This window comes from Paramormyrops kingsleyae, chromosome 20 (assembly GCF_048594095.1).
Source record: "Paramormyrops kingsleyae isolate MSU_618 chromosome 20, PKINGS_0.4, whole genome shotgun sequence".
NCBI classification, from domain to species: Eukaryota; Metazoa; Chordata; class Actinopteri; order Osteoglossiformes; family Mormyridae; genus Paramormyrops; species Paramormyrops kingsleyae.
Genome location: NC_132816.1, coordinates 18,404,937 through 18,424,531, shown reverse-complemented (window position 1 = coordinate 18,424,531; position 19,595 = coordinate 18,404,937). Strand labels below are relative to the sequence as shown.

Below are 19,595 nucleotides of genomic sequence, written 5' to 3'. Positions count from 1 at the left end.
GCTATTTCGTTTTCGCAACGCGCTCCATCAAAAACGTGTTTTGCACATCTAGCGAACGAGGAAGGAGTAATTTATTATCTGATGAAGAGGTCCTAAAAGTGTGTTGATATTTCGCTTTTCGTAAAAAGCTTTAACCGTCAGCTCCTCATAAATGGAAAAAAGCTACACAATATACATTAGCTACGGTATATGATAGATTGCCAATTCCTTATTGTTATTTTGAAAGATAATAAGACGCATCAAGTGTATTTACTTGAATTGGCTGTATAGTTACTAAATAAGGTAAGATTTGTTGTGTACCAGGTTCCAGTCGTCGCTCCCGATGGACTGTATGCTTGCTTCGCAAAACAAAAGACCCCTCGAAGGAGGAGATGTGGAGGGCTGGAATCACTGCGGTCCGTCTGTAAGTGAAGATATTTACTGCCCGGCAATGTACAGCTTACATTATCACTTGTAATTATGTGAGGAAGTATTTTTAGTGTCCGTTCTGTTTATGTTGTAGGTGCGACCTTTCTTTAGTTCGTCTTGCTGATCTTGTTCCCACTTTTGCCAGCTATGTTCTATTTTAAGTTTTGACATTAATGGTACCAGAATAGATCCAGTATGTAACGTATCCTTACTTTAACTAGCAGAATAGCTGATGATCCTCTGTATATTGAAGTTCTTTTTTAATTTTAATAAGGAATTTATAATATTATGGTAGGTGGAGCCGAGGAGGGACTCTGAAAGATAACTGTTCTGTAACTGGTTAGGCTGATCACAGTAGTTCATACAATTTGTACCTCTACAAATTTGACCTTCATTTCTCTGCTTTAGAAAAAGTTTTGCAATGGTTTGGGACCTGGCGACAAGGCTGGGTGTGCAAGGATGGTGGACTGCTCCATGGCAACCTTGGAGAGGCAGGGCGCCCACGGCGGGGCGGCGATGCGGTTTGACAGCGGCCCAAACGCGGTACGCGGCTCCACGGCCCGGGCACCCGGGCAAGATTACGGAGCGTTGATAAAATCGCCGTTTGAGAAACACGATCTAAGTTCAAGGTTCAAGTCTTACAAAACAAAACACTTAGCTTTCACTTCCGCGAGCGGTGACTTTCATTCAAAGTCATTAATAATTTTATGCCAAGTAAACTATATTTTTACTGCGGCAATTCAGTTTAAGTACTTTGTTCAAGGCTGGAATAACAGGCTTGTTATACAACTGGAAAAAGCAACTTTGTTTACAGAGTAATTTTATTAACCACTGCGCCATCTTCTGGTCTTTTAAAGAAAGACGTTTATCCCCAGTTTCTTAATACACTGATGTAAGATAACTGCTGTCAAGAAAACAATGAATGAAATGGGGGCTATGTGGGGGTTTCTTGGGAATGCTTGTAAAGAAATAATTCAAGCCAAAAGTGTGTGTTGTATGTCCTCTCTGGTCAAAAGTCAAAGTTGCCTTCTGCTGAGTCAGTGTAGACTTGGACACAGGAATATCAGAAAATACCACGTTATCTGTATTCCGCTATTAAATACTGGCAGGAGTTCTGGCCTTTAGTGGTTTTGATGTTTTGTTGTGTGTGTGACTTTGAACAGGTGTACACCCTTCAGGCTGCCAGCTCTGGACAGTGCCTTCGGTGCATGGCAGGAGAGTCGGTGGGTCGTCTTTCCATAGCCGTGCTGTTCTGGTCCTAATTAGGATGTGGGCGTGTTTTTGTGTACCAGCCAATCAGCAGCTCCGGTTCTCTGCACTCATGCTTTAATCTTGTAACATTTTCTCTGATTGGGTATTGTCTTTTAGATATGTTTGAACTGAAATGCTTTTCTTACCAAAGTAGTCAGACTGCTTAGCTAGTTTCTCTCCAGATATAACAAGCTCAAGTCTAATTCGGCTCAGCATTTGGAACTTCATTTAACATTTTAATTCTTCTTTTTCCCCAGGGTCACATTAACCACATCTTGGGATACTGATCACTTCACTTTGGGAGTTTAGTTTCTTTCAAGAACTAAACGTTGAGGAAAGCAGAGGATCTATGGGAGATATTATTGCGAGGATATTAAACATCTGCCACAGCACTCCACGCTTCGTGCCTTGGGTAGCTTCTAGCCAAGAACTGTGTCACTCTGAAACCTACACTGTGTTTTACGATAAAATGTGCCACCTTTAAACAAAGGGCTACTTAGGAATGACAATTACACAAAAGCTTAGATCCTACAAGAGGAGTCTGTTTGTGGTAATTGGTTTAGCTAGATGATACATATAGGCGTACTGGAGAATGGCGGCTTTAAACGTCTCCATTTTTGGAGACAGACTTTTAAAATTTAGTCATTTAAAAATGTAGTCGCTTTAGGTTTAGAGACTTTCTCTAAAATCATCATAATATGTACATATAACGTATGAAAGTAAAGACTGGACTGTTTCATATGAATAATGTTAAAATATCAGAATATTGAATAATGTGGAATTCATATATGATCATTCAAATGAATGAAAGGTGAACTGTTTGAATATCTAATGTTTCATTCTAATTCCCATTCCTTAAGCATTAATAGTATGTATTTACCCTTTCCAGTCTAAATGAAAGTGTTGAAACTGTGGCTGATTCTTCATATTTGCCATTATTTGGAAATCAGACCAAATACTATTGGGAATGTTAACCAAATGGAAACTGGGAAATTTCATTTTTTGATCAGAACTGATGAAGTGTGCGGCCAATGTACAGGTTTCTAAGTTGAATTTTATACATTTGTTTCCTCAATCTTCTGCCATGTGTAAATGAAGCTTTTAATTAGTGTCAGATTTGTACGCTTTTTTTTTTTTATGTCACCGATGGAGAAAATAAAATAACACACTAGAGTGAGTTTTGCTTCAATTGTGATATAATTTAATAAATATGGTTTAATGTGATGTTTCACAGCAGTGCTCTCCTACTTGCCACTGTGGACACAAGGTGGCGCTGTGTCATTTATAATGAATTTGGAAATACTATGGCGCAAGAGTTTTTTTTTCCTCCTCCTCAACACTCAGGTAGCGCCTGTAGTTTCTGTCTTCTTGCCGCTGTGATATTCCAAAATAATGTAATTGGGTTTATCAAAGTCAGTTAATTTGCATTTTTTTCAACGTACGTTAAACTGCTGATGGTGTCATTGGTCGTGATAGAGTGCCGCCTTTTCATGATTTAAGGAGATATTAAACGTGATTTACTGAATCCCTGCCACGATGCTCCCTGGCCTGGGTAAGCAGTTATAGAACAAGGATAGATGGATTGCCGCAATGTTTGGCTTAGGCCAAAATTTAAAGGGCTGTGTTGCTGTTTCTCAATATTTAATGTGTCCGATTCTGAGTTTGTAGGATTACATTTCCTGTAGATATAATCCTGTTGCTCTCACATCATATGTATTTTTATGTATTAATTTTCATGCATTTGGTTTCAGGCGTCCATTATTGTGCATTGAAATTTCACATAATCCCCGGAACTCATTTCCTTCAGACTCGTCCATAAATTGGGCATCTCCCTCGAAATTTTGGATGGCTTTTGTTTAAAGGAAGGGCCCTCTGTTTTAATGCCACCGCAGTCGGCCCACCTCATAAAATGGCACTCTGTCATGGTAGCTTTGCAATACCTCTGGTATTGCTTTTAATCATAGATCTCATAGCTTCTGCTTCCTCCCCCACCCCCCCTCCCGTTCCAGAGGAATTACTTTAGCACAAAAGAAGCAATTGGGAAAGGCTAAAGTTTGTAGTAAGTCAACCAAGATGGATTTATGTGTATTACTGGCAAGTCTGTGCTGTGCTTCCCGAATACAGCACAGAACACATGGAGAAATGAGAGAGCATTCTGGGACAAAGCCTGACCTTGGGGAAAGGCTGACAGAGTCTAGATATTCAATAATGGAAGACAATAAAGGCCCGTTCCTCTAACCTGCTGCAATATGCTACATGTATAAGAAGCTTAACAACTAATAAAAGGGAAAAGTCTTCACACTCATATTTGAAGATTACCACACACCCTTCTGGGGCCAATATATATAAAAAAGGGCCTTAATGAGCTGGTCAGAGACTGAGACCCGGAGACTGTTTCCTAATGGATACTCCTGTACAGCCCTGTTAATATTGTCTGGCTGCGATGGTGGAGACTCAAGAAATAGAATGGTAGCTTTCATTAGGAGGCGTAAGTGTCGAGAAGTATAAAAAGTTAATTTATTCCTAGTTTAACATTTTATAAACCCGTATTTTTCGCTCTTTAACAAAATGAATTTTATTTTAAGAAATTACTCTGATGATGGAGGTCCTGGCTATAGTGCAAGGGACTGTTAGGCATTTACCTTCAGTCTCGGAATCGTATCTTTTCCATATTCCGAGTCCCTCACAATGTGATGGTAAGAATAGCACCAACTACAGTAACTATGATTGTTGTCTCTGCTGCTTTCTAAACTCTGGCTCTTCTGTTTTTTATGAATGTCTCCTTAACAGGGTCCCATATACTCTTTCAGCATTTCCCGCGACTTTGTTTATCTCTCTTTGATCCGCAGTATTTCAGTTAAAGTTACACCCATGTACTGCAAGGTGAAACTGTCATCATTGTTTCTTATGGGAACTTTATACCCGTGGAGTCTCCCCCCCCCCCCCTCCAAAAAAAAAAAGTAGCCCCCCTTAGTAACAGAATTCTCCAAAGATGCAGAACAAAAGATTGCACACAAAGACACAATTTCATGTTCTCCTCAGCGTTACTGCAATGCGTTGTTCCCCTCCGAGTTTGTCACCAGCTCCTGTTTTTTCCGAGAGCCAAACACGAATTGGACACGACGGTTTTAGGAATTCAGTCGCGAGCAACACTGAAATCCATCAAAGACAAATACCCTACCCAATGAGGGGAATATATGCAGGAGTTTGCCTTCCTTTCTTGTATTCTGAAATGCATATTGCATTTATAATGCTAAAATTTATTCATATACTTAAAAAAAATATATCTGTCCCCGAAAGGATGAAAAGCACACGGTGTATTAATGTTCTCGACGTCCTTGGAGTCCCGAGATCTACCTGTTCCACACTTTTTCATGTCCCCGCTTCCGGAGCCTTTACCAGCAGCTGTGCGTAATTTTTTAAGAGGGTGTCTGACCTTGAAGTAACAGTGCTTTTGACCTTACTGGGGCTGCAGCTGGCGAACGACAGATATGAATAGCAGACGCTTAAAACTATCGCCCGGGTAACATTATCGATAGCTGCGAGGTCAGAGTCGTGTCCGCACGTGGAGTCACATGTGAAGGGAACTATCCCTCATGTGAGTCAGCCCTCTCACCTGTAAATCCGCTCCTTCTCCGTGGGACCAGGCTAGGTCAGCTGGTTACTTTGTAACTGGCCCGCAGATCTATGTCTAGACAATATGCGTTTGTGTTTTATTTTCTCCCACATATCAAACACACCTTGTTGATATCAATGGTTAGAGATCAATAAAAGTTCTCGGTGTAAACATTGTATCCTATAGTCACGGGAGGATTTTTATTAATGTTATATTATAAGGCTGTTTCTGGGCAGCCAGGAAGCGGCGTGTAAAATGTGTACAGGGGAAAGATTAGAGGAACAGGAAAGGGCAGCAAACGAGTAACTGCCCTGATACTGTATAATAAGGAGACTACAAAGAAGGCCACTGACACTGTGTGTGTGTTTCAGGAGTTCCTTTATTCACAGAAAATGTTCAGTAAAATAATCCCATTATGCTTTGCCACCATCTAATTCAGCGGAAACACTCAGGCTGTAACTTATCTTCTAATGCAATTCATATACAAAGCAGGCTGCGGTTTGATGAAGTATAATTTACACAGAGGCGTAATCATTTTAGTATATCTCTCCAGAAACTAACTGCAGGAACTTTGTCACCCGTGTTGGATAGACAACAAACACTCTGAAAGCAGTTTTAAAATGAAGGAAACTGGAATCTTGCAGATGCTCACTCTTTTTAAAGTTTATGTACACTCAGAAAAGAGGGTACCAATTTGTCACTGGTGCCGAACCCTCAAGGGTCTGTCAATTGTACCCTTAGCTGTAGGTAATTGTACCTTTTAAGGTACAGAAATGGACTCTGAGGAACATTTTTGTGTACATTGGGAGTCTTGTTCTGTACCTTAAAAGGTACAGAATTGTGAGGTCCTGACCCAGTGACCAGTGACAAACAAAGGTACAAACTGGTACCCTTTTTTCTGAGATTGTATTATCAATGTGCCTTGTTGGTCTTATTCTATGATGCATGAGACAACCACGTAGAATCAAGCGCTGGCATTTTGTTAGTGTAACACTGGGCCTGCTGCTAGTTGAATCACTTGTCGTATCACCAGCCTCCTGGATGAGTATCAAGCAGACGGACAAAGAGCTGAATTTAGGCGAATACAAGGTGAGATAAAAAGGCACAGGGAGGAAATGCACTGGAGACAATGGTAAAATGCAATGCCGATGTCCCCCCCTGACCCCAGTAAAGAATAACGTCCCAATTACTAGTGAATAGGGCCTGCTGTGTTACCTTAGCATTCTTGCTGCATCTGAAACCACGTTTTTTTCCATCTCTTCGGATCGTTCTTGCTGGAGACTCTTGCTGGGGAGTCGTCTGGCTTTCTTAAAGGTTAAATCAAGTCTGTGTCAAAGACAGAGAGGCACCTCAGTGTCCCAAGGGGGTTAAAGGTGAGAGGAGCTGCGATTAACCTTGCTTAACTGTTAAGGATCATTTTATCCCTCGTAATATTACAGATGTCTTTGTTTTGAAAGATGCCATTAATTACGTAAACCTTACATTGTTATGACAATCAGTCACGCTAATTCTTCATGCAATTAAATTATTGCTTTTTTTTCCCACCTCCAGCAAAAACTTTTCAGTGCTGAGATGTCCCTTTGATAATTACTAAAAATTAAATAGAGATTTTATAAACATAATTAAGAAGAGCGAAAACTGTCAGACTCTGGTAGTGCCGGTAACTCAGATTAACTTTTTGATTTCCCAGAAATACAATTACTGCCACATCACCGTGTATATCAACAACAACAAAACAATGCTGCAAATGCTGTAGCCCGGAGGAATACAATTCAACACAACACAAAACAGAATATGACTAGGCTGTCAGTAGCTGAACACTGCAGTCTCATTTATTTTTATGCACTTACTGCCTATAAATCAACAATACCTACTAACATATGAACAGATCCTGGCATTTTGCAGTTTTATATAATGTCGAGTTTTTTTTTTTTTTTTGTCCAAAGACATATTTCCAAATTTCGGAAGGACCGGTACCCAGCCCCTAAATGTGCGTCGTCCTTGTTTCAGAGCAGCTCGTCCTTGTTTATGGGAAGATAATTCACAGTGAGGGGAACCCCCCCCCCCAACCCCCCACCGACAGAGGGGAGCGGACCTTGCTCGACTGTCTCCAGTTTCTCGCATGCCGTCGCAAGGGGGGTGTTTTGTGCTGTAAGACATTACTAGTTCCCACTCTAAGAGGCTGTGTTCCCGTACAGCCGTGCGGTGTGGTGTCCCTGGACCATGACCAAACAAATTACAGCTGAAATGGGGAACAGCTCTCCTTCGACTTGACACCCGGTGCCCATGCTGGCGATCGAGCTAAGTGTTTGTCTTGTGATGGTCTGCTGATTTCTCCGCTGGATGAGCTCCCTACCCTTACAGCATCCTGCAACACGGTTAGCCTTTCCTGCAGATTAACTATTAGTTCTGTAACCAGTTTTCCAAAATGATCATGCAGTCTGTGGCCACTTTGTTACAAATACTGGCCCATTAGTGCAAACATACTGATCCTGTATACAGGAAATGTATGTGACTGTTACTGAGTACATATAACACGCAGATCAGGTGCAGAGGCTCCGCTGCTGCGTGGCTGAACATCAGAATGGCCGAGACACGTGTTCGGAGCGATTTTACACGTGATATGATTGTAGGTGCCATACCTGCCGGTTTCAGCAGCTCAGAAACAGCCGCCCTCCTGGGATTCTCACGCGCTGCAGTGTCTAAGGCTTACAGAGAACGGCGTCACGAAAAAAAAGGCGTCCAGTCAATGGCGTTTCTGTGACCGAAAATGCCACGTTAATGGGAGAGGTCAGTGGAGAATGGGCAGGCTCCTTAAGACTAAGAGGATGACCATGAGTGGAATAGTAACAGCCCAGTACATGTATGTAGCACGTATGTGGCATGTATGATTCAGGCTTGGAGCAATACCACCATGTTTGATTCTGGATTTTGGGGCCTTTTGCCCCGGAGTGTTTCTCGGTCATCGGTACCACTGGAACCTCCAAAAGAGGCACCCCTGGGGTTAGAGACAGATGGGGAAGGAGGCAGAAGAGCGGCCGGTGAAATGAAGATGGAAAAGGGGCTGAGAGGCATCGTCGTTGCTGGAAAACCTGCGGAAGTGTTGGAGCCAGCGGAGTGAAACAGCTTTGGCCTGAGACACGGCCGGGATGGAAGATGCATGGCCTGTTGTCACGGAGACTCAGCAAAACGACACCTTCGACTCGGCGTGACCGTCAGCATCTTCAATGGCTCACCGCAGTGCCGTGGATCTGCACATTTTCTTTTTGGGTTTTTGAGGCTCTGTGATGAGACAATATGGCAGCCCATTACCCCCTATTTTAGACGTTTGATGTGCGCTCTCGTACGCTCTCATGAATCTCCTCCGTCCCGAGTTCTCTGGCTCCTAATTGCCAGCGTGAAGCTGGGACTGCAGCTGCAAAGTGGAATTCTCTGCCTGGGTGATTCTCTCCCATCTACGCCGCGTTCGACCTCCTCGCCGGCCAATGACAACGCACTAATTTGGGCTCATTGCGTAACTGCTACTCCAGGAATATTTTACTAGGTTATTCCACGGCAGTCGTCACCGGAGCGTCTGTTAGAGGTGTTGCCACTGTTCAATTGCTCTCGGAGAAAGGGAAGTGAGCTAGGACACACGGCTGGATGCCCCCCCCGCCCCCCCCACCACTCATCAAGCAAGTTTGTGGGTTTGCCTGGCTGAAGACAATGAATCCAACATGCCATTGCAAGTTTTTTCCTGATATGCCGTGAGATTGACCTGAAGTCCTCGTCTCCATCAGAGTGGACAGCCTTGTCCAGCACATGCATATTTTAACGTCAGTGCCCTCCGTAGGCTAATTTGTTGCTACCTAAACATCATCACCACCATCATTATCATTTCACCACTGGTTTTCTTAGTGAGAGTCGCAGCACTATAGAAACAGATCACCTATACACGTTACATAACAAGTAATCAGTCAGATTTAAAACCAGTCTAATTAGCTGATTACGACAGGAAATATTCGTATCCATCCTGCATGTCTGCTGCTCCTGTGCAGTGTATGCGAACTTGTATTTTGTAATCGACCTAGAATGAATGAAACAGCCGTCGGATCCATGACACAGATGAGTTAAAAGCAGGCGCACGGTCGACATCAGCTGATCAGACAGCGGGCCCAGCGTCTCTCCCGTCTTCGTGCGTTACTGGCAAAAGTAGGACAAGTCACCGCTGGGGTGTTTCCTGTATGATAATTACAATCTTACTGGGTTTTTTGTGTGCTTGGAAAGACTATTCAGACACTATCACACTAATCAACAACGTCCAGCGTTACACAATGCGTACGCGCACACACACACACACCAACGGCGGTGCCACGGAAAAGGTTGCAAGCAAAAGAGATGCATCTCAACTCGCATGCGGAGTTTCTGCTTGCTGTGTAATTTAACGCGACCCCCCCCCCCCCATTTTGCCACTTGCGCTCCCACAAAGGGTCCCCAGCCTCTCCCCATTATACAGATGATGAATAGCTATGATTATTTTGCCTTTACCTTTATTATTTTCACAGCAATGTTTTTTCTCCATTCTCCCCGATAATAAAAGGGACTTCGCACATTTGAATTGCTTTCCACAGATGATGCACCATGCTCTATGGGATCTCACCACCCTACTGCAATTTAAATGGGAGAGAGGGCATTAACAAATGTGCGTGCGTTCGTTCTCCCCCTTTTCTCTCTCTAGCCCCATGTGTGGGGGCCAAACGCATATTTAAACGGTCTCAAGGTGCACACGTACGGGGGAGGGGGGTGAAGTTCTTGGTTACACCAAGTAATTAGATGTTACAGCCCTGTGGTTTGTCCTTAACTTTGAATAACAAATATACACAAGAGCTCTTTTTGTTTTGTTTTTTTGCTACCAATGCTCTACATTTACAGATATGAGATGGCAAACGAAATGGCAAACGAAAGGACGAGGCATTGGCCAAGTCCCCTCGACCCGCATGGGCTTTAAGAAGAGGACCGTTCGACTGGGCAACCTGATACATCGATAAAGTCATAATTTGATCCGCCGCCAATACATCCTGTCGATTTCATCTCCTGCAGAGCACACACTTCTATTTTTGTACCATTTCGGTTGTAAAATATTTGCTGGGTAATTTTGAATGTATAATAAAAAATATTTGTATGTTTTTGCTTTGTTTCTGATAATGGACGGCGATTCAGTTCGGCCCAAATCCTTGATCCGTGACTCATTATCTCTTGTTGTTTTTCAGTTAAATGGCTCTAACAATGGTGTGATTCTACCTTTATTTTTCTCCTGTCTGCCAAACGCGGCAGCACTTCTGCACCCAGAGCACCTGTCCGCCAGGCAGCCCGGTAGATCTAGCCCCCCTACCCCCACTCCACCGCTGCTGCGGTGATGGTGCAATGATCTGGCGGTTAGTGGCGTATTGACAGATGCTGGGATAGCTTTGCGCGGCCTCTCCTTCCAGAGCCTAACAAACGTCTTCGGCTCCGGCCCAGTCGGGTCCCACACGCCAGTCCACACGCCAGTCGACACTCCAGCCGCTGGGGCAGCTCTGACAGCTGCCAGCACAGAGCATGGTTGCGGGACCAAGCAAAACAACAGGGTTTTACACCATTTAACAGGATGGTTCCTGTACCCGACTCCAAATCCAGGTTCACCATAAATACATATAGAATGCAAGAAAACAAGTTTATCTGTTTTACATTTTAGATAACAGATTTTAAATGGTGTAAGATTAACATCAATAGCAAGCCCATCCATCCATCCATCTTCTACTCGCGTATCAAGGTCAGGGTCGCTGGTGTAAATAGTGCGATAAGTAATTATTATAAGAATGGAAATAAAATCTATTCCAATTGAGTGGAAGGGTACTATTTTAAACTCAAGTTATAATAATGTTATGGGATTAACAGATGACCCCAAGTTATCATAGTGGCCTGGTATTCCACTCTGCGTGCAGCACAGATAAAACACATAATCCGGCACTTTTGGTCAGGTGGCGTCTCATAACGATTTCAAAAGGATTGAACGAGTGAAAAGGTCCACAGTTTCGCACTAGTTAGGGCATATATAGATATATAGATATAATGACATACAATAATAAGTGCTGAAGTGTCAGAACTTTAGAAGTGAACAGGACACGCCTTAAAGGATGTGGTTCTTCCTGTTCATGTTGGCTTATTCTATTTTAGAAGCGGAGGTGGTAACTAATATGTATTACATGGGAATGCACTAGGTACGTGACTGCGCGCCGCTGGCAAATACAATTAAACCCATATACCTGTCAGTAAAGTAAGAAATTTTGAAACAATGGGCATATTTCTAATCAAAGCGGTTTTCCAATTGATGGTGTGCCAAGGGTGTGTTCCAGGGGGATATTTGTCATCTTTTCCTTTTCTTTCCGTGACTAACATAACAGAAATCCTAAATAAACCTCCTAAAGCAAGTCGCGGTGTGTGTTTTAAAAGAAATACGGTTACACTCACCTAGTGCCCTGAAGAATTAGTGCGCGAGTTTTAGTAAAACAAAAAGTAGCGTCATATTGTGAGTCAATTTGGAAGTTAGAAGTATCGCCACGCGTGCCCTAAAATAACCAAATGCACTTGGAAAAATAAAATTGTCCGTTTTATTATAGTAGATAAATTTTAGGGATAATCTGTAGCAGAGAGTACTATTTTTGAAACACATAATTGGCACCAATACACGTTGAAATCTTCTTAAATGTTGAATATATTTTTAACCTGTGGTTAAACTTCTGAGATAAAACATGCTAACCAAAATACCGTTTTATTTTACTTTTCTATTTAGTCCAGACTTTAGCTAAACGCGCCTGCGCGAAGAAGATGTTAATTTGCTTCATAAATTGTTTTTAATCTGCGATAACTGAACCGCCAGATAATCTTAGGCGTTGCTTTCTCTGCACATATATGTGATGGATATGTGGTTATACTTTAATTTACCGAAATCCGTGTCTTTGTTGTAGCCCATACTGTAAAACAGGTATCCGTATAGGCTATAATTACGAAAGTAGCGGCTGCAGACGGATTCATAAATTAAGGCGTTTCAAAACAATAGCTTTGTCTCAAGTAGACGTTTTATGACGACCAACATTCCCATCTTCATTATTAAATGTTAACATGTTTTGAAAGTAGTTGATAAATTATCATTCTTTTAAAGAAGAAAAGGACAAATGGCGGCCGCATGTCTAACTACCACAATTTACGTAAATAAATAGCTATTTATTTTTGAATATCAATCATCTTAAGAGTTTTTAGAGGTAATATTAAGTCAGTTTTATCGGTCTTCTAACTTGATTAAATAATTCATCATGGACTTACTAACAGTGAAAAATTAAAGTAAAAAATATACATTTAATATTCTCTTAAATATCAATGGTATTTGTTTAAAGACCAACTTTTGTGCACCTGTGAATTTCTAACAAATTGCTAATACTTTATAATTACGTCTTTTGCTGCCGATACAAAATATATTTTCAGCTAACAAAAACTACGACTATCCCACTAATATTATCCTTAATAATAATAATAATAATACGGATGGGTTTGATACTGTAGCTCGCGTGGTATTTAAAGGCTGGATCTGGCTGCCCGCCTGACGGATATCTTGCTATTTCCTGCAGGTGGGGCACTGTGACCACGTAATGGCCTTTTTCATGGGAGGATGTGCGCGTTGCGTTTATTCCCCCCACAGCCACTGGCGCTTCGCAGTTGCCGTGTACAATGGACGTTAAATGAAATAAATGTTTTAGTTACGTGAAGTCGATCGTTTTCCAGAATTCTGCATGAGAAGAGCGCAACATTGAAACAGATCAGTTCACACCCAGTGTATTTTTTAACCCGACTGGCTGGCAGTTCGACATAAATATTGAATATCTTTAACGCTTAAAAAAAAATGTTTCCGCAGGCTATGGAGGCGTTTACCATAATTATCTCACAAGCATAGTTAGCATAATGTGAATGGTACGGCTAACATATCTCCCTGAAACTTTACTTACTGGGGTGAACTTTTTAAACAATGAAACCAGTGTATTACTTATGTGACACGCAGCAATGAGGAGGAGTTGACCCAGTCATAGTCTATTCAGTCTCGATTTACACTGGAAATTTTACATCTTAATTGTCTAGAAGGGGTCTCGGTTTCTTTATTCATTTTTTTCTTGTTCTTTATATCGGTATCGCCCGGGGCGATGCCGTAGGCGCCCACACCGCCCTGCATCCCGCTCTCTCTCTCTTCATTTTAGTACCAGAATGAAAATGCAAATTACACGGCGGCCGAAGCCCTTGGCATCGCTCACCTATTCACGTGTTCTGTACATTTCACATAAAATAATTGCAGGAATACGCGTAACGTTATATTATCATTCACCTCAACGGCAGAAAAAAAACATAACAATAGGAAAATAAAAGTGAAAACCGGGATAACGACAATGACAAAATACATGTTTGCAAAATTACCGCAGTTCCTTTTATTCTTTATTAATTCTTATTATTTTGAGACGAAATGTATGCTGTTACGCAGCAGGGTTTAATTTTATTGGCTTTTAAAATACAGTACTTTAAAACACTTCAAAATGTCCGAGCAATGTGTAAGACTTGCCGCTGTGTGTTGAATTTATATTTTAATAAAAGCGCCTGTTAATTGTTTGGACATCGCCAGTTACAACTGTCGCTAGCTTCGCTGAGTTATAAAAGCAGCAGTTGTAAAAAGTCTGGTGTAACCTTGGGGTGCTGCGCTCCTTTATTTTAACTAACCGGCATGACACGTGCCATTTAGGCAATTTGCGGCGCGCGGAACTGGACCGCTCACGTACGAGCTTTGACGTTATATATATATGGCCTATAGCTTATACCGGGATCTTTAGCATTCGCAATGTATTGCTCTGATAATAAATTTCAATTTGTTCCCAATGAATATTTAAACTTTTAATTGAGGATTGATTCTTATTAGGACATTTGGACTGACGGTATCAAAGCTGACACCGCCGTCCCAGCGGCTGCAAAAAAAATCTGAGTTAATTATAACGATGCATGCTTAATTAAAGCCAATTTACAATAGCTCCAATTACTTGATCGATCCTCGGTTCCACTTTAAAAAGTATCAGACGTTCGATTGTGCAGTCTTTACATTAAGAAAGGTATGTTTGGGAAAAAGAGACTGGAAATATTTGGTTATGTGCCTAACTAGACGTAAAATCCTAGCGTGTAAGTCTGAACTTCTAATATTTGAAAATATTTGAAAGGTTTTCTTAATAATATCCTTGAAATAAAGAAGGCGTTTTCATTTGCTTTATCGGACTTCAGAAATGCGCATCCAATTTATAACCCGAATTAGGTCTATGTTACACGCACACACACATTTATATATATATATACATTTTTAAACCCCATTAGGTAAGCAATTATTTTTCCTAAAAACAGCAAACCGTTCATCGATTGCTTCGTATAACTATTAATTTGCTTCAATATGCTTTGTACGCTTTTTTGTAAGGCACGGACACCCTTTGCAAGCGGTTGACTAACTATCTCAGTACTATAAGAGAACCGTACAGTGTTTGGTGTGCTGGTGTTAAATCGCATCGTGGCTCCATTAGACAAGTAAGGTCAATGTATCTTAGACGACGCGGTCCGGAGATTTCTGGAGCTTTGGTTTAATATGACGAGTTTTTTTTGCGTGCCTGCAGGAGGCGCTGTGTATCAAATTTAAAGCAAGCGTCTTTAAAAGAATCAGGGACCATTACCGCGTGGCCTTTTTAAAGCAAGGTGATCTTCACTCTTTCAAATTTCATTTTTAATTTGTGTGGATTTTTATATAGAAGAAAAATCAAGCAATATACTGTTAAGCAAGTATCTTATAATTTCCTTGTGATGAATAACATTCCCTGAAAAATGCATTTGGTTCATTGTCTGCAGGATAGCTTGGACATTATATACCTCTATTGTTTGTAGTATGTTCAGTTTAGTGATTTTACCTGTAAACAAGATATATTCGTCTGATGTGAAGTTACACACAAAGGCACAGATTTAAATGCGTGTTCGAACTTCAGTTATATATTGTATATAATATAATTAATGACATTATACAGTCATATTTAAAATGTCTATATATATACAATATTTTCCCAATAAATTACAATATGTCACACGCTCAAAGTCGTCATGTAATGTGCATTTGCTCACAAAGTAAAGGCAATTTCGATAAATAATAGTAAATTCGAAAGTACATGCAGTTATATTTTAAACGTACGATGCAATGGATATATTGTTTGTGCAACAGATAAACTCGTTGCTCGGTGAATCTTTTGTTCGATCGTTTGCGGTGTTCAGGTGCAGTACAGCGCATCTCCCTCTCACAGAGCCGCGGGCAGGCATGCCATAGGAAGAAGAGACACTTACTGTCCGTTCCTTCTACTTTATGAAAGAAGTACATCTTTACATGTTAACAATGGTGTAATGTCGGACACATTTTACTTGAGTTTAATTGTTATTCTTAAATGTAAATATTGCGGGGCTGATTAAATTACTAGCCAATCAGAGAAACCCACTTGAATGTTTTCGGTTTCCTTACATAGTAATAAATAGTTTTGTCATCAGCCTCCTGCACGTAGCCTGTTTCCAAATAAAACTGGAACCCTACGAGTCTGTATGTACTAGCTTTTGTGTCTGTTGTTACTCTTCCAAAATCGTACACGCCTGTCGATATTTAAGAATGAATTTCGAAAAACTGCAGAATAACGTCGCTCCCAATTCAATTCATCCTAATACTCGAATGCAGTTTCCATCTGGATCACATCATCAATACTTAAACTGAAATGTTCGCGAAGTTTTAAAATAAGCACAACAAAGCTTCAGCAATTAACAATGTGCGCGCTTTTATTACAGCGGACACCCTTTGATATTCCCAGGTTAAAATTATGGCTGTGATATGGTTCTTGTGCACGGTTATTATTATTATTATTATTATTATTATTGTTAGTCAATAACGCAATGATAACTATCGTCGTTTTTTCCCCTGCAAAATAAAATGACAAGTTTTGATTGATGTCAGCTGCTATTGATGTGACTTGGCGATTAAACAGACGGATCAAAAGTGCACAATAAACAAAAATAAAAGAACACTCTGATATGAATCGAAGTATTTTTAACTGTTTGGTTGGATTCTTTTGGTAGCGTTCTTTTTCCTCTTTACTCGTCAAAACATCGTTAGAACTAAAGCCTGACCTAATTGATCAGAGATTAAAATAAAAATGTGTGTATGTTAAGGCCGCCCGCGTGCTCTGGTATGATGCTGCCGGACAGCTGGGCGATAGCCGTCTGACTGACTTTGCCTTGACATCTGGGAAAGCCACTGGTGTGTGGCACGCGAATCGGTTGATGTCGCTATTTAAATGCAAATTTGCGGGGGGGGATCATTGGAGCCTCACCCCGTAAATTCACACAAAAGGAACACTTCACACACAATAAGGAGGAGGGTCGTTTCTTCGGGAGGTCTTGGCAACACCGAGCAACTCTTATTCAAACCCACACACCTTCTGCATGACTAACTTTTCCTTTGTCTAGCCTCCACTATTAGCACACTTCTCAAAATGAGATCTAACATGACCGACGTATAAAGCCCCACGTCTTAGTGATTTGCGTTTTACAAAGGATAACAGCGGTTACTGGGTGCGCTTGTACACTACAACTACTGCGGGTACAACAAAACAACAACAATAACAAACTACCATTACCACTACTGCTACCATCAAATCATTACTAATGGCTGTAGGAATATTATTAAACAGATTAACAATAGCAGCCATATACCGTTAATAACAGAGCTTTATCGAGTGTAGATGGCGGCTTTCTGGTAGCACGAGGATAACGGTAGTTGGCACAACACTAAACATGCAAACAGTTTATCTGTGATTGAATGACTCAAGTCAACTCAGCAAGCCTTTTAGCACGTCACGCATGTTTGCATCTATCGTGTAATCTGCATTTAAAAATACATCTAGATACATTTAGATTTAAGTCCACTCTGGTGCGCTGGAAGGGACAAAATGTTACCAGTATTCTGAAACTGTCACGCAACTGAACAACGTAAATAGCAAGCACGTTTTCTATGCGTCATGATTTTGAAACGAAATGGCATATAACGTAGTAAATTAATAGGACACGTTTTATAATCTCCCGTCCAATTTCTTAATTTTGTGGCTCTGTGATAATTTTAGCTTTGACGGAAGCCGTTTAGTAGAGTCAAAGTAAAAGTTGGTGAATTAAAGAGCGCATTTTCCACGCTTTGAATCCAGGACCAGATGATCCTAGAAAATGAGCTGAAATAGATTCAGGCTCAGCGCCTGTTGTGTGGAGCAGCTGATTCCTCTATTTCTGGCCAGATGGCTTCTGAACACAGATTTGCATTCATTTTCGGCTAATATCTTCCAAAATAGTGGGGCAGCTGCATTTGTTGTCAAATAAGGTTTAAAACTCCTTTTTAGGACAGGATCGTTACCTACGTAATGGGTTTCTCGAACTTTTCTTTCCCTTCTCCAGTCAACGGTATCAGCTTTAAGAGGATTTGTCTTAAACCCCTAATTTGGTAATCAGATTGAAATCGCCTTGCCGTGTAATCTGTATTAAAGATACAGTAAATGACTTAAAGCAATATACGATCTCTACGACGACACAAAACATAAATTAAAAGGAAATGCCAACTTAATTTTATATAAATGTTATTTGAAATGTACACAGTTGAATTATTCTAACTGAACTGTCTGGGTTAATTATATCTCTTTGTATTTGCTATTTATTCAACGCTTTAAATATACATAAATTAACCAATGCGATTCAAACAAAAACGTATTATAAAAACCGTTTTTAGACGGAATCCAACAGCAGATCTCAATTTATACTCTACTCGCGCAACAAATGTGTTTCATTTCCTTAACATATATATTTCTCAATATGAATATTAAAATTTCGGTGACACTTGGATGTGAAGTACACTTCAAAAAGACTAATCTTATTACCTTCAAATCATCGTAAAATATAATTTTATTATACTTACGTATTTAATTAGACGACCAGGCAATGTAACGGATTTTGAGACGAGGCAAGAGCAACAGCTTTGATAATTCACTTATCTTTGGCAATAGTCATTAACCCCCAACACCAGCAAAATAGATTGCTCTCTAAAACACATCTCTCTTCCTTTCTACATCCCCCCACCCACCCCCGTTAGTGCAGAGGGCTGAGGGTCCCCTGATAACACAAATCGGACTTCGATTTTCACCGATTAATTAAAATATTAACATACATACCCTGCCAATTGACAAAAAGCAAAGCCTTAACTTATAGGGCTAAAGGAAGCATCAGGCAGCGTTAAGATTGTCCGCGGTCTTTGTATTATTATCAAAGACGAACGGGATTCTCTCCAAAGGAAAGCAGTCTGGATATTCTTTTTTATGCCGGACTCTTTTTTTTCTCTCGAGTAGCAAGATACACGATAAAATGTAAACGAATTACGCATCCAGCGCGAACTTTGATGAAGAAGGTAACTTAAATAAAACGAAGCAGTGATTTACTGCACCAAGTACTGACAGTCTATCGAAACAGATGCTGTGCATCCTACCCGCGAAATGAATTGGGCCTATTAAGATGTAATTATACTGCACATCAATATAAACATGCACACTAAAATGTGATTTATTGATATCTTTATTTTGCTATAAAATTGGTAATTGTTGCATGTAGTTTTAAAGATAAAGTGACTGAATGGAGTCAATGCATTTTAGCCAAAGCGAGGGAAAAACATAAAACGCACTATCATCTAAAACAGTAAGGTTATCACCCCTTCTAAACTATGCTTTATAACTGCATATCATGCGATCTGGTTTTATTACGGATACCGTTTCACGTTCCATTAAATTAGTGGGTCAATCCGTTTCTTCTTATACCCTTATTCTGTTTCCATGTAATGCTGTAACGTAATTCATTGATTACACATCGAGTGATTAGACCACAACGTATACCTGCAAAAAAATATTTAGTGTGACATACCAGCTACAGATAACATAACTTTTTGGCGACCTAAATTATTCCGATTTGCCTTTTTTCCCTAAAGTGTTATATATTGACTAAGAGCATTTTCACTAAATGTTCATTTAACGGGGGAGGAAAAAAATCTCTCTACACTGTAAGAAAGAGTAAAGCTGCTGTTTCGAGGTTGCAGCAATGATAGCGTGCGCTCGAGAAGGCGAGCTGCGATCGCACACAGGAATTGTCAGTCTTCCATATTTGGGCAAAGCCCCGCCCACTC

The 19,595-nt window shown here is 40.6% G+C and overlaps 2 long non-coding RNA genes across 3 annotated transcripts; one reads left to right on the top strand and one right to left on the bottom strand.

Moving 5' to 3' along the window:
- The first annotated feature begins 50 nt into the window (after positions 1 to 50).
- LOC140581295 (uncharacterized) lies at positions 51 to 2,836 on the top strand. Of its 2 annotated transcripts, XR_011984353.1 has the most exons (5): positions 51 to 185; positions 304 to 403; positions 817 to 951; positions 1,572 to 1,631; positions 1,917 to 2,836. It is a non-coding gene; the product is annotated as an uncharacterized lncRNA (long non-coding RNA). The 2 variants fall into 2 exon arrangements; XR_011984352.1 differs by having other exon boundaries at positions 62 to 403.
- Positions 2,837 to 5,636: 2,800 nt separating this feature from the next.
- On the bottom strand, positions 5,637 to 18,469 carry LOC111848365 (uncharacterized). Its single transcript, XR_002839285.2, has 3 exons — positions 18,345 to 18,469; positions 6,491 to 6,601; positions 5,637 to 6,312 (listed from the first exon to the last, which is right to left on the bottom strand). It is a non-coding gene; the product is annotated as an uncharacterized lncRNA (long non-coding RNA).
- Positions 18,470 to 19,595: the final 1,126 nt, after the last annotated feature.